Below are 15472 nucleotides of genomic sequence, written 5' to 3' on the forward strand. Positions count from 1 at the left end.
CTCAGTGCGGTTGTGATGCACAAAGAAGTCATCCTTTGGTTCCGGTAAAGTATTGAGCAGCAGGTGGACTTTTGAAGAGCCGTCCACCAGACCACAACACCATATAGCATAATAGGTCTGACAAATGCAGTATATACACCCAATTCATGACACGCGGTCTAAACCCCCAACTTTTGCCAATGGCTCTTTTGCAGGTGTATAGGGCCTTTCTTGCCCTTTCCAAAATGTTGGATTTGTAGTACAATTTCCTGTCCAGCAAAAGATCCAGGTATTTTGCGCTTTCTGTAAATAAAACATTCTCTTCACCCAAGGAGACAAGGTCCACTGCAGGCAACTTGTATCTCCTACTGAAAAGAACTACTTCAGTCTTGCACACATTTATACCTAGGCCACTTTCGGTAGCCCACTTTGCTGTTGCATTTACGGCTTTATGAAGTGTATCTCTTAGAGAGCTGGGAAACTTTCCCTTAACCGCTGTTGCAACGTCATCAGCATACGCGACCACTTTTAACCTTTTTCTTCTAGAGACAATAATATATTGCTGATGGCTATATTCATACAAACTCCAACTGCTTCATGATTGACTTCGGTTTTACATTATTGAAAGCACCTTCAATGTCAAGAAATGCTACCATTGTATATTCCTTAACAGCGATAGAACCCTCTATTTAACCGAAAAGGTCGTGAAGGGCTTTTTCAGTGGATTTGCCTTTACTGTATGCATGCTGCTGGCGCGACAGGCGATCTCCAGGGATCTTTGCCATAAGATATGTTTCTATAAACCTCTCTAGAGTCTTCAGCACGAAGGATGACAGACTAATAGGACGAAAAACTTTCGCCTTCGTGGGGTAGGATTTTCCTGCCTTCGGAATGAAAATGACCTTCGTGTCCCTCCATCCCACAGGTATATATGACATTCTGATACAATCAGAGTATATCACACAAAGCTTGTAATTCAACCGTTGATATATCATATGGGCCTGGCGACTTAAAGGAGTCGAAACTTCTTATCGCCCACAAGATTTTCGGCTCAGACACAATTTCCCTAGTAGCCTTCGACGGATGCATATCACTGACAACCTCTTCTGGCGCCACGTTGTCGATTGGAGAATTTCCCGGAAAATGTGTATCAACGAGAAGTTCTGGTGTTTCCTCACTAGCCATTGTCCATACATTCTCTGACTTCTTTTTATACCCTCCACCATAAGATGGGGGGTATACTAATTTCGTCATTCTGTTTGTAACTACTCGAAATATTCGTCTGCGACCCCCTAAAGTATATATATTCTTGATCGTCGCGACATTTTATGTCGATCTAGCCATGTCCGTCCGTCTGTCCGTCCGTCCGTCCGTCCGTTCGTCCATCTGTCTGTCGAAAGCACGCTAACTTCCGAAGGAGTAAAGTTAGCCGCTTGAAATTTTGCACAAATACTTTTTATTAGTCTAGGTCGGTTGGTATTATAAATGGGCCATATCGGTCCATGTTTTAATATAGCTGCCATATAAACCGATCTTGGGTCTTGACTTCTTGAGCCTCTAGAGTGCGCAATTCTTATCCGATTGGAATGAAATTTTGCACGACGTGTTTTTCTATGATATCCAACTACTGTGTCAAGTATAGTTCAAATCGGTCCATAACCTGATATAGCTGCCATATAAACCGATCTCGGGTCTTGACTTCTTGAGCCTCTAGCGTGCGCAATTCTTATCCGATCAGAATGAGATTTTGCACAACGTGTTTTGTTATGATATCCAACAAGTGTGCCAAGTATGGTTCAAATCGGTCTATAACCAGATATTGCTGCCATATAAACCGATCTTGGGTCTTGACTTCTTGAGCCTCTAGAGTGCGCAATTCTTATCCGATTGAAATGAAATTTTGCTCGACATGTTTTGTTATTATATCCAACAAGTATGACAAGTATGGTTCAAATCGGTCCATAACCTGATGTAGCTGCCATATAAACCGATCTTGGGTCTTGACTTCTTGAGCCTCTAGAGGGCGCAATTCTTATCCGAACACGTCGTGCGAATGGAATTTCACACGACGTGTTTTGTTATGATACCCAACAACTGTGCCAAGTATGGTTTAAATCGGTCCATAACCTGATATAGCTGCCATATAAACCGATCTTGGGTCTTGACTTCTTGAGCCTCTAGAGGGCGCAATTATCGTCCGATTTAACTGAAATTTTGCACATTGTGTTTTAGTATTACTTTCAACAACTGTGTAAGTATGATTCAAATCGGTTCATAATCTGGTATAGCTGTCATATAAACCAATCTTGGATCTTGACTTCTTGAGCCAATTGAGGGCGCAATTCTCATCCGATTTGGCTGAAATTTTGCATGAAGTGTTTTGTTATGACTTTCAATAACTGTGCTAAGTATGGCGTAAATCGATATAGAACCTGATATCGCTGCCATATAAACCGATCTGGGATCTTGACTTTTTGAACCTCTAGAGGGCGCAATTCTCATCCGATTTGGCTAAAATTTTGTACAAGGGCTTCTCTCATGACCTTCAACATACGTGTCTAGTATGGTCTGAATCGAACAATAGCTTGATACATCTCTTATATAAACCTATCTCCCGATTTTGCTTCTTGAGCCCCTACAAGGCGCAATTCTTATCCGAATGAACTGAAATATTACACAATGACTTCTACAACGTCAATCAGCATTCATATATGGTCCGAATCGGACTATAACTTTATATAGCTCCAATAGCATAACAGTTCTTATTCAATATTCTATGTTTGTCTAAAAAGAGATGCCGGGAAAACAACTCGACAAATGCGATCAATGGTGGAGGGTATATAAGATTCGGCCCGGCCGAACTTAGCACGCTCTTACTTGTTTTTTTATACCCTCCACCATAGGATGGGGGGTATACCAATTTCGTCATTCTGTTTGTAACTACTCGAAGAATTCGCCTGAGACCCCATAAAGTATATTTATTCTTGATCGTCGTGACATTTAATGTCGATCTAGCCATGTCCGTCCGTCTCTCCGTCCATCCGTCCGTCCGTCTGTCTATCGAAAGCACGCTAACTTCCGAAGGAGTAAAGCTAGTCGCTTGAAATTTTGCACAAATACTTCTTATTAGTGTAGGTCGGTTGGTATTGTAAAAAAATAAATGGCCATATCGGTCCATGTTTTGATATAGCTGCCGTATAAACCGATCTTGGGTCTTGACTTCTTGAGCCTCTAGAGTGCGCAATTCTTATCCGATTAGAATGAAATTTTGCATGACGTGTTTTGTTATGATACCTAACAACTGTGCTAAGTATGGTTCAAATCGGACCATAATCTGATATAGCTGCCATATAAACCGATATTGGGTTTTGAATTCTTGAGCCTCTGGAGTGCGCAATTTTTATCCGATTAGAATGAAATTTTGCATGACGTGTTTTGTTATGATATTCAACAGCTGTTATAAGTATGGTTCAAATCGGTCTATAACCTGATATAGCTGCCATATAAACCGATCTTGGGTCTTGAATTCTTGAGCTTCTAGAGGCACAATTCTTATCCAATTTGAATGTATTTTTGCACGTTATGTTATGATATCCACCAACTGTGCCAAGTATGGTTCAAATCGGTTAATAACCTGATATAGCTGTCATATATAAACAGATATGGGGACTTGACTTCTTGAGCTTCTAGAGAGCGCAATTCTTATCTGATTTGGCTGAAATTTTACAAGAAGTACTTTATTTTTACTTTCAATATATATATATATATATATATATATATATATATATATATATATATATATATATATATATATATAAAGAACTTACTTTACTTTACTTTAATTGGCTATGACAGAATATTTCTTCTTCCGAACGTAGAATAGCGTTCCAAGCGCCTCGATCTTCTGCGCTCATTCTAAAATCTCTGGCACCAAGTTTCGAGGTATCTCCCACAACTTGATCTTTCCATCGGCCTTTTGTTCTTCCCGGTTTGCGTGTACCACCGTGTTTGCCTTCAAAAGACTTCTTTGCTGGAGCTTCTCCATCCACTCTGACAACATGACCTAGCCAACGCAGCCGTTGTATTTTGATGCGTGTAACTATATATATACATATTTGGTAGATATATAGTTATTATACCTACCAAATATGTATATATATACATATACATATTTGGTAAGTTTTGGGGGGTGGGATTGATCCCCTACGTACCGCATCCAAAATTTGGATACCAAATTTTTATTTTTAGATTACTATAGGAGAGCACACAAAATTTCGCTTAAATCGCATCACCCATTGCCAAGATCTAGCGTTTCTGAAAATTAGGGTAAGGGTCCGCCACCTCCAAATATCAAACACGTAAAAGCGTGCTAAGTTCGGCCGGGCCGAATCTTATATACCATCCACGATGGATCGCATTTGTCGAGTTCTTTTCCCGGCATCTCTTCTTAGGCAAGGAAAGGATATAAGAAAAGATTTGCTCTGCTATTAGAGCGATATTAAGATATGGTCCGGATTGGACTACAATTGAATTATATGTTGGAGAACTGTTTAAATGTCGTCCAATTTGAATAAGAATTGAGCCCTTTGGGGGCTCAAAAAGTAAAATAGAGAGATCGATTTGTATGGGAGCTGTATCGGGCTGTAGACCGATACAGCTCCCATAATAATAAAAACGTATGTTGATGCTCATGATAGAATCCTTCGTACAAAATTTCAGGCAAATCGGATAATAATTGCGACCTCTAGAGGCTCAAGAAGTCAAGTCCCTGATCGGTTAATATGGCAGCTATATCAGGTTATGAACCGATTTGAACCATACTTGGCACAATTGTTGGATATCATAACAAAATACTACATGCAAAATTTCATTCCAATCGGAAAATAATTGCGCACTTAGAGGCTCAAGAAGTCAAGACCCAAGATCGGTTTATATGACAGCTATATCAGGTTATGAACCGATTTGAACCATACTTGGCACAGTTATTAGATATCATAATAAAACACGTCGTGCAAAATTTCATTCCAATCGGATAAGAATTGCGCACTCTAGAGGCTCAAGAAGTCAAGACCCAAGATCGATTTATATGGCAGCTATATCAAAACATGGACCGATATGGCCCAGTTACACTACCAACCGAACTACACTAATAAGAAGTATTTGTGCAAAATTTCAAGCGGCTAGCTTTACTCCTTTGGAAGTTAACGTGCCTTCGACAGACAGACGGACGGACGGACATGGCTAGATCGACATAAAATGTCGCGACGATCAAGAATATATATACTTCATGGGGTATCAGACGTATATTTCGAGTAGTTACAAACATATAACAACGCTATATAACAACACTATCGCCACGAACAACACTCGTATTCATAACACCCTCGATCATTAAACATTTGCCCACACTCTCACGTATTCATTGCTCACATAATTTGATATGTATTGGCACAAATGATTGACGCTTAAAATAAGCAACAACAATTTGATGTGCGTCCTCTTCTTCCACAAGAAGCCATAGTAAGGCATATTCAATCGGTAGCACATCTATTGTACCTTTTACCTCTCCAACTCTCATCTACTACTCCAATATTCAACAATTTCGCAGTAATTATGATCTCATGCTCAATCCCTTCCTTAATCTTTCTGTTCTCGTACTCTCACCTTTCAAGTAACAATTTGCTGGGTTTATACATTTCGAACTTTTTATACCCACCACCATAGGATGGGGGCATACTAATCTAGTCATTCCATTTGTACAAATGCAAATTTGCCCATGAACATTCCATTAAGGAACAGGGGCAAACTTCTCACATATCAATGAGCGACACCTCTTTGAAGAGAAGTTTTACATGGCATAGTACCTAAAAAATGTTGCCAGCATTAGGAGGGGAAACCACCGCTGAAAATTTTTTCTGATGGTCTCGCCAGGATTCGAACCCAGGCGTTCAGCGTCATAGGCGGACATTCTAACCTGTGCGCTACGGTGGTCTCGGTAGTAACACCTCGAAATATTCGTCCATGACCCCATAAAGTATATATTGGGTTGCCCAAAAAGTAATTGCGGATTTTTCATATAGTTGGCGTTGACAATTTTTTTCACAGCTTGTGACTCTGTAATTGCATTCTTTCTACTCGAAATATTCGTCTGAGACCCCATAAAGTATAAATATTCTTGATTGTCTCGACGTTCTGAGTCGATCTAGACATGTCCGTCCGTCCGTCTGTCGAAATCACGACAGCGGACGATGATGTAGATCGTTCGAGATTGCTAATGGGTCATATCGGTTCAGATTTAGATCTAGCGCCCACGTAAACCGATCTTCCGATTTGACTTCTTGATCCCCTGCATCCTGCAATTTTTGTCCGATATGGCTGAAATTTTGCATGTAATGTTACGAATTCCAACAACTATGCTTAGTGCAGTCCAAATCTATCTATTGCCTGATATAGCTCCCATATAAACCAGTCTCCCGATTTGACTTCTTGAGCCCCTGGAAGCCGCAATTTTTATCCGATTTGGCTGAAATTTTGCATGTAGTGTTATGTTATGACTTCTAATAAGTGTGCCAAATACGGTTCAAATCGGTTTATAACCTGATATACCTCCCATAAAAAACCGGCCCATATCGGTCTGTGTATTGATATAGCTCCCATATAAACTGATCTCCCGATTTCTCTTCTTGAGCCCTTGCAAACCGCAATTTTTGTCCGATTTGGCTGAAATTTTACATGTCGTGTTCTGTTATGACATCCAACAACTGTGCCTACTACGGACCGAATGGGTTTATAACCTGATATAGCTCCCATATAAGTCAATCTTCCGATTTGACTTCTTGAGCACTTACAAGCCGCAAGTGTGCTAAGGATGGTTCAAAGGATGCTAAGGATGGTTTAAATCGGTCCATAACCCGATATAGCTGCCATATAAACCGATTTTGGATCTTCCTGAGCCACTAGAGAGCGCAACTCTCATCCGATTTGGCTGAAATTTTGCAAGAATTGGTCTGTTATGACTTCAAACAACTGTCCTAAGTATGGTTCAAGTTGGTTCATAAGCTAGTATAGCGGCCATATGAAGCGATCTTGGATCTTGCCTTCTTGAGCCACTAGATGGCGCAATTCGAATCCGATATGGCTGAAATGTTTTGTTATAACTTCCAACAACTGCGCTAAGTATGGTTGAAATCGGTCTGTAATCTGATATTGCTGCCATATAAACCGATCTGGGATCTTGACTTCTTGAGCCATTAGATGACGCAATTCTTATCCGATTTTACTAAAATTAGGCATAAGATGTTTTGTACTTCCATAACAGGCCCATACCCTGTTATAGCTGCCAAATAAACCGACCTTGGATCTTGCCTTCTTGAGCCACTAGAGGACGCAAATATTATCCGATTTGGCTGAAATTTTCTGTGCAGTCTTTCGTTATGCATTCCAAAAACTGCGCCAAGTATGGTCTAAATGGGTTCATAACCTGATATAGCTGCCATATAAACCGATCTTGGATCTTGTTTTCTTGAGCCAATAGAGGACGCAATTCTCAGCCGATATAGCTGAAATTTTGTACATTCTTATTTATTATTCTTTGTTTGCCTAAATAGAGACACCGCGCAAATAACTCGACAAATGCGATCCATGATTGAGGTTATATAAGATTCGGCCCGGCCGAACTTACCACGCTCCTAATAGTTTAATGTCTAAAAGTTCATATTTCGTAAAATCCTTTCTTATCCCGTGCGTATGATCCTGGACCAACATTCGTGCTAAATTTCATAATTCTAGCCATAATTCTGTCAGTTACGGCCCTATTTTAAGACTATCATACTCTAGGTCGCTTTGCTACCCCCGATGTAACAAGTGATACTTTCTGTAGTCGTCCGATATATATTGTCAAAGTGTAAATGTGTCTCAATTTCGAGAGTTGTTGCTCAATCTGTAAAGAAAGTTTCATTTTGTACATTTTAGTTAACGAATCTCAAAAAATTCATCTAGTCGGCCGAATATTCTCTGAAGGTGTACTTGCATCCCAAATTTCAGAGCTCTAGCTCAATCTGTAAATAAAGTAATTTTTATACGTTTTAGTACCTAAATGGACGAATTTCAAGAAAATCTCCTAGTTGCCCAATATATAGTGTGAAGGTGTAACTGTGTGGTAATTGTGAAAACTTTAGCTCAATCAATCAAGAATGTACAAAATAGTGCCACTATAGTACGTTTTCTTCCACCTATGGAGGGATTTGCTACCGAATATTCAACCTTTTCCAAATCACGATCATTTTAAACCAAAATTGCTTTGCCGTTCGCTGTGGACGACGATAAGCCATTTCGTAATAGTTTGTTCTGTTTCGTACCAAACTGTACGAATTTACAAAAAATCATTTAGTTACCAATTATAGTCACCAAATTTCATAGCTCTAGCACTACTAAACAACTCTCTACATTTTTTCCAACCCCAATTTTATGCAACATGATCCTTTAAGCAGAATTTCAAAATTCTAGCTCTCTCCCTTCGCCCTTTCCAATGTCCACACATTTCGTACATTTTTGGTACCTAAAAATATCATTTTCCAGAAACTCATATAGCCACCCAATTTAAACAAAATTCCGACCGCTATCTCAATTCACCAAGAATTTAGCAAATAGTACCAATTTCTCCCACTTCCGGTGCTATATAGCCACCCAATTTAGATTGCCATAGTGTGCCTAAGTAACAAAATTCAGACCGCTATCTCAATCCACAAAAAGTTAACAAATAGTATAAATTGCAGCACTAATCGTACCATATATCCCACTTCCGGTACTATAATGGAAAATTGTTTCACCAAATCTTACTTTTTCGAGACGCTCTTTAATTTGAATTCTAATTCATTCTCGTAGCCCTTCCCGTTCGCGTTGAGCAAAAATTCACCAAATCGTAATTTTTGGAACATTTTAGTGCCTAAACGTACGAATATCACAAAATCCCGGTTTATCTCGCGTCTATGACCCAAGACCCACATTCGTGCCAAGTTTCATGATCTAGCATTAGACGTATGGGCTGGGCGTTGATCAGTCAGTGAGTCAGGCACGCAACTCTTTTATATATACTCTTTTATATAGACTAGCATACAACCGGTCGCTTCGTTACCCCCGATGGTACACCCAATATCAAGGTGTAACTGTAACGCAATTTTAAGAGCTTTAGCCTAATTCGTAAAGAAAGTAAAACCTCGTTTACACAGCTAATTAAATCCGGACTATAGGCTTTCGTCAGCTGATTTTATAATAGGAAATAGATTATCGAGTCACTACATCTGGACTTAAAGAGTAGCGTAAACGGGGTTTAACCTTTTAAAAGTCTTGGTGCCTAAATGTACGAATTAAAAAAAACTCTAGTCGGGCGATATATAATGTCAAGTTGTAACCGTATCAAAATTTTGTGAGCTCTAAATCAATCTTACTAGTCGCCCATTTTGTATTCGAAATTTTCAGCCTCTAGCTCAATCTGTAAGTACGTAATAGCACCTTAAGTGGTACTTATTGTACCTTTTCCCATTTTCCGTATGTCTTTTTTTACCCTTTTGTTTAAGATCCCATTGTAGACTATGCAACGACAGGTTTCCCCTCGTGTGCTAGGGTATAACACGCGGGGAAGGGTCCGTCACAGAAAATTTGTTTTTGCAATGACGAGAGTAGAGAACACGAAGTTTGTTTCGATTTTCACAAACTGTTTACATGGGTATAAAACCATGTTTATACTAGAGCCCAAATCTTCTTGATCTGAGAAAATCCTCAAAACCCGTTTACACTACGATTCAAGTGATTTGTATCCGTCAACAGAGAAGTTTTGGAAAGCTGTTTCGCGGGAGACTTGGAACAGCACTCCCAAGCGAGGCGCTGGCTTAGCGGGGAACGTCAGAGTTATCCGACGCGACAGTGGTGGTATGATTACATCGATTGTCGAGTCACAGCTCGTAATTTCGGAAGATGTCTCGAGTCGATAAGGTGCAGTGACCACAGAAGTACACTGCCCTGGGAAGGGAACAAATAGACGGTGATACGACTCTGGGGTACACTCGGCGGAAGGTTTTACGAAGTTTTTACGATGCAGTGACCACGAAAGCACACTGTCTTGCGAAGGTAAATCGGAGAAAATACGCTGCAGCTACCATGAAAGAACGCTGGAAGTAGGGACTGCGCGGATAGAGTTATACAACGCTATACGGTGCAATGACCACGAAATTACACTGTTTGCGATGAGGTTAGATTTAAGTGGCAGTCTGCCATCAGATTCACTTAGACTTTTTTGTAAATTGTGATACCACAGAAACAGAAGAAGGAAGATACCTTCTAGTTCCTACCGTTGAGCCATCCAGATCGCTTTAAAAAGCCCAATAACTTGTGTATGTCCACGTCCGCTAAATCAGATAGGATCTCAAAGAAATGAGAACCTAAAGTGAAACTCCTTCTCTAGATAAGGCCACATAGGTTTGGAATGCTTACAGCTCCCTCTTTGTGACCATCTATCATTCGTTGTCCTTCGGGCCTGATCCTGAAAACTTAGCTTACATGTCGCTAGAGGCATACTCACAGATTCCATTTTCCCTGGAATGGATAAGGTAGTTCCTTGTCTCGCAAGCTCGTCCGCTTTACAATTCCCTTGGATACCTCCTTGACCGGGCATCCAGAATAGGTGAATTTTGAACTGTTCATCCATCTCATTGAGAGATCTGCCACAGTCGAGGTCATTTTTTTGTGTTTAGAAATACGTTTACCAGGGATTTAATGGCTGTCTGGCTATTTGAGAAGATACTAATCGTCGTTATAACATTATATCTTAGCCATTTCAACACCACCACTTTCGTAATTGCAAGGATCTCCGCTTAATACACACACCAGTTGTTGGGTAACCTTTTCGATATGATTAGTTCTAGATCCTTAGGGTACACCCTGGTTGCCCACCTGGTTGTCTAGTTTGGAACAATTCGTATAGAAGTCTATGTAACTTCTATTACCAGGAATATTGTAGTTCCAATCGGATCTATCAGGAATAGTGGTACAGTATTTTTTATCAAAAGCCGCTCAGGGTGTAATCCACGCTGCCTGGAACATCGGACATTATATCAAGGATATCACAGTGTCCTTAGCCGGCAAATGACCAAATATAAAGATCGGTGGTCGCAGCAATTTGTCTAACCACAATGTACGGAGCCATTAGATGTATCTTTAAATTTAGTGAATGAGATGGTGTCGTCCTCAGTGCGGCTGTGATGCACAAAGAAGCCATCCTTTGAATCCGGTTGACTATTGAACTTTTGAAGCGCCGTCCACCAGACCACTACATTATATAACATTATAGGTCTGACAACTGTAATATATATCCAGTGCATGACGTGCGGTCTTAACAGCCAACTTTTTCCAATCACTCTCTTGCAGGTGTATAGGGCAAAGTTGCCTTTCTTGCCCTTTCAAAAATGAAGGGTTTGGAGGTCAATTTCCTGTCCAGCAAATCACTAAGGTATTTTGCGCTTTATGTAAATGGAGCATTCCCTCCTCCCAAGGAGACAGCTGCCACTGTGAGTAGATTGTATCTCCAGTTGAAAACAACTACTTCTGTCTTGCAAGGATTTACGCCTAGACCGCTTTCGGTAGCCCACTTTGCTTTTGCACGTAGAGCTTCCTGAAGTATATCTCTAGAGTGCTGGGAAACTTTCCCTTGACCACAATTGCCACGTCATCAGCATACGCGACCACTTTTACCCATTTTTCTTCCAGAGACAATAATATATTGTTAATGGCTATATTTCAAAGTAGAGGAGACAGTACACCTCCGAGAGGTATTCCTCTACTGACGCATCTTTTTAGATCCACAGATCCCAAGCCTGCCGTTATGCATCTTTCAGTAAGTAACTTATTAACAATCTTTCTTACGGTAGAGTTGATGCCTAGAAACTCCAACTCCTTCATGATTGACGTCGGTTTTACGTTATTGAAAGCATATGTTTCTCTCAACCTCAACAACAGTCTTCAGCATAAAGGATGACACACTAACAAGACCAAAATCTTTCTCCTTCGTGTGGTAAAATTTTCCTGCTTTGCAAATGACCTTCGTGTCCCTCCATCCCACAGGTATATGTGACATGCTGATACAAGCAGAGTATTATCTCCCTAAGCAAAGGAACCAGTCTATCAGACACAGCATGTAAATCATCCGGTGATACATAATCAGGGCCTGTATCTCATGTTGAAAAGTACTACTTCTGTCTTTCAAGGATTTACGCCTAGGCCTTTTCGGTCGCCCACTTCGCTGTTGCACGTAGTGCTTCCTGAAGTATATCTCCTAGCGAGGTGTTCTTCTGCTGGTCCATTTTTTTAGATCCACAGATCCCAAGCCTGCCGTAATGCATATTTTGGTAAGTAAGTTATTAATAAACTTTCTTACGGTAGAGTTGATGACTTTCTGTATGCAAATGACCTTCGTGTCCCTCCGTCCCATAGGTATATATGACATGCTGATACAAGCAGGGTATTATCTCCCTAAGCAAAGGAACCAGTCTATCAGGCACAGCATGTAATTCAACCGGTGATACATAATCAGGGCCTGGCGACTTAAAGGAGTCGAAATTTCTTATCGCTCATAGAATTTTTAGCTCAGACACCGTTTTCCTAATAACCTCCGACGAATACATACCAATGACAACCTCTTCAGGCGCCACGTTGTCCGTTAGAGAATTTCCGCGGAAATGTGTGTCAACGAGTAGTTCTAGTGTTTCCTCACTACATTCTCTGACTTCTGAACATACCCCTTAATAGGTCTCGAGGACAGAATCTTTCTTAGCCTAAAGTCCTCAGATGTATCATCCACTGAGCTGCAAAATTCACCCAGGATTTGTTCTGAGCTTTCCTCAGCTCGCCCCTATCTTTTCTTAGCTCAGCCTTATAGGTGTCCCAATCGTGTTGTGCTCTTGTGACAACAAGCTCTGGGGTCCACCATGGCGGTCGTATATATCCTCCGCAGTTGGCAATTCCTTTTCTGGTCTAGAAGCGATAGACGTGCAGAATTTGTGCCGAAATTTAACTTAGTTCACCTTTCTTCTATTTAGCCGAGGAACCACTTCTGCAGTATTTTCTCCAAGGCTGAAACTAACATAACGATGATCAGAGAAGCTGTGGTCATCCGAAACTTCCCAGTCGCTTATACTTGCGCTTGTATATTCCGATCGCAAATTGCTAATTTTACCCATTAACATTCCATTATGGAACAGGGGCAAACTTCTCACATATCAATGAGTGCAGTCCGATTCAACTTTTAAAACCGAGTCCAAGTGGCGTGCCGAACATGCGACACCTCTTTGAAAAGAAGTTTTTGCATGGAAAAGTTCCTTACAAATGCTGCCAGCATTAGGAGGGGAAAACTACCGCTTAAAAATATTTGTTATGTTTTTGTCAGGATTCGAACCCAGGCGTTCAGCGTCATTGGCGGACATGCTAATCTCTGCGCTACGGTAGCCTCCTTCCGATGCAAAGGTAACATCTAGTACCTGCAGCCTGTTCCTGTTAATAAAGGTCGGATTATCCCCTTTATTATGCATTAGCATCACTTCCTACAACGAGGCTCTTTTTCCTTGCAGAAGCGGCTTCAACCAGCAACTTAAAGGCTTGAAGACATCATCTCTGAATCGTGTACCATATAAACGGAAACCAGCTAGTAATGAGACTCTTTTTATACCCACCATCGATGGATGGGGGTATATTCATTTTGTCATTCCGTTTGCAACACTTCGAAATATCCATTTCCGACTCTATATATATATATATACATATATATGTCGCCGAAATTTGAGACATTGAGTTGTGTTAGGTTCTTCGACATCCGTGTCGTATATAGTTCAGATCGATTGAGTTTAAGATATAACTACTAAAAAGATCAATATTTTGTTATACACAATTGAACAATGAACCGAAGTGGTGAGTATCCAAAGTTCGGCCCGGCCGACCTTAACGCCTTTTTACTAGTTTTTACTGCGATGACACAACGGCAAAAATACGTTTTAACGCAGCTTTTACGGTGCAGTGACCACGAAAGCATACTGTTTAGCGAAAGCACAATGGTGGATATATGGTGGAGTGACCTCGAAAGTTTACTGTTGACGTGGTACAAACGCCGCGGGGTTCACTAAGCTTTTACGGTGCAGTGACCTCGAAAGTATACTGTTAACGCCGTATAAACGCCGCGAGTTTACTGAGCTTTTGCGGTGCTGTGTCTACGAAAGTATCCTGTTTGGCGGACGTACAATGGCGGAATTATGGTGCAGTGACCTCGAAAGTACACTGTTGACGGTGTTCAAACGGCGGTGCCGTGACCAAGAAAGTACACTATTTACAGGTACAAACTGTACGGGTTTACTGAGCGGCTATGATCATGATTTCGCGAAAACAGTCACCTTTGTCAAGGTCACTAAGCACTTTCCCACTCCACTCAACCATATAACCTATGCTTCTCGAAGTCTGCATTGTCTCCGACGTTTGACTTCTCATCCCGTGTGCCTGTCCTCGTCCTCCTTTTATACGTTCATACTCATTGCAGCATTTTTTCCAAACCCACTACGGCAGCGCTAGTCCGCTAGGTATTCTCAATAGCCCGCGTTTGACTTCTCATCCCGTTTGCCTGTCCTCGCCCTCCTTTTTTGCTTTCATACTCAACGCAGCACTTTTTCCAAACTCACCACGACAACGCTATTCAATAGCCCTCGTATCACAGTGAGAGAAAATCGAAAAAAAAAATTGTAATAAATATACCGCGTGAGAACGGGTTGCGATGAGCTGTTGTGTTAACGAGATCATGTGCAAAAAATGTGAAAGAAGTGTATTTATTTGCATTTTTTTTTGCCAAACAAAAGTATTTTCATTGATTAGTCTATTGAAAAAACTTGTTTCAATATCTGAATATACAATATTATTTTTTGTTGATAAAGAACATATTGAAGATGCGTTTTAAGTGAAATTTGAAAAAGACATGTGAACTTAAATGGGTACTATATGTTCTTCAAGATATGCAATTTTTTATTAAAAAAATGGAAAAACCCCTCGATTTCAAAATTCCAAGTCCCAGATTCCCCAATTGGTCACACGTTTTTTTACTCCATATGTCATGCAAAAAACCTATGCCAACAATATTTGCAGCCGCCACAGCAAATTTACTAAAAAATGCTGATTTTAAACCATCTTTGCTCGAAAGGGGTATTTTGGGGATTTTGATAGAAATATTCGGCAGAATTTATTTTTTTGACACTTTTATCTGCAATATTCACAAAGATTACTGAGATATCTCTGCTCGTTTTACAATTTGTTTTTAATTTGAATTTTCTTTTTCAGATTTCATTTCGAATTTCAAAGAGATGTCGCTACCCGTTCTCATACGGAATAATTTTTGCTAGTTTTTTTTTTCGATTTGCTCCTACTGTGCGTGTGTTCGCTGCTGGCTGACCAAGGCACAACCAAAGCCCTT

This window comes from Stomoxys calcitrans, chromosome 1, assembly GCF_963082655.1.
Source record: "Stomoxys calcitrans chromosome 1, idStoCalc2.1, whole genome shotgun sequence".
In the NCBI taxonomy this organism is placed as follows: domain Eukaryota; kingdom Metazoa; phylum Arthropoda; class Insecta; order Diptera; family Muscidae; genus Stomoxys; species Stomoxys calcitrans.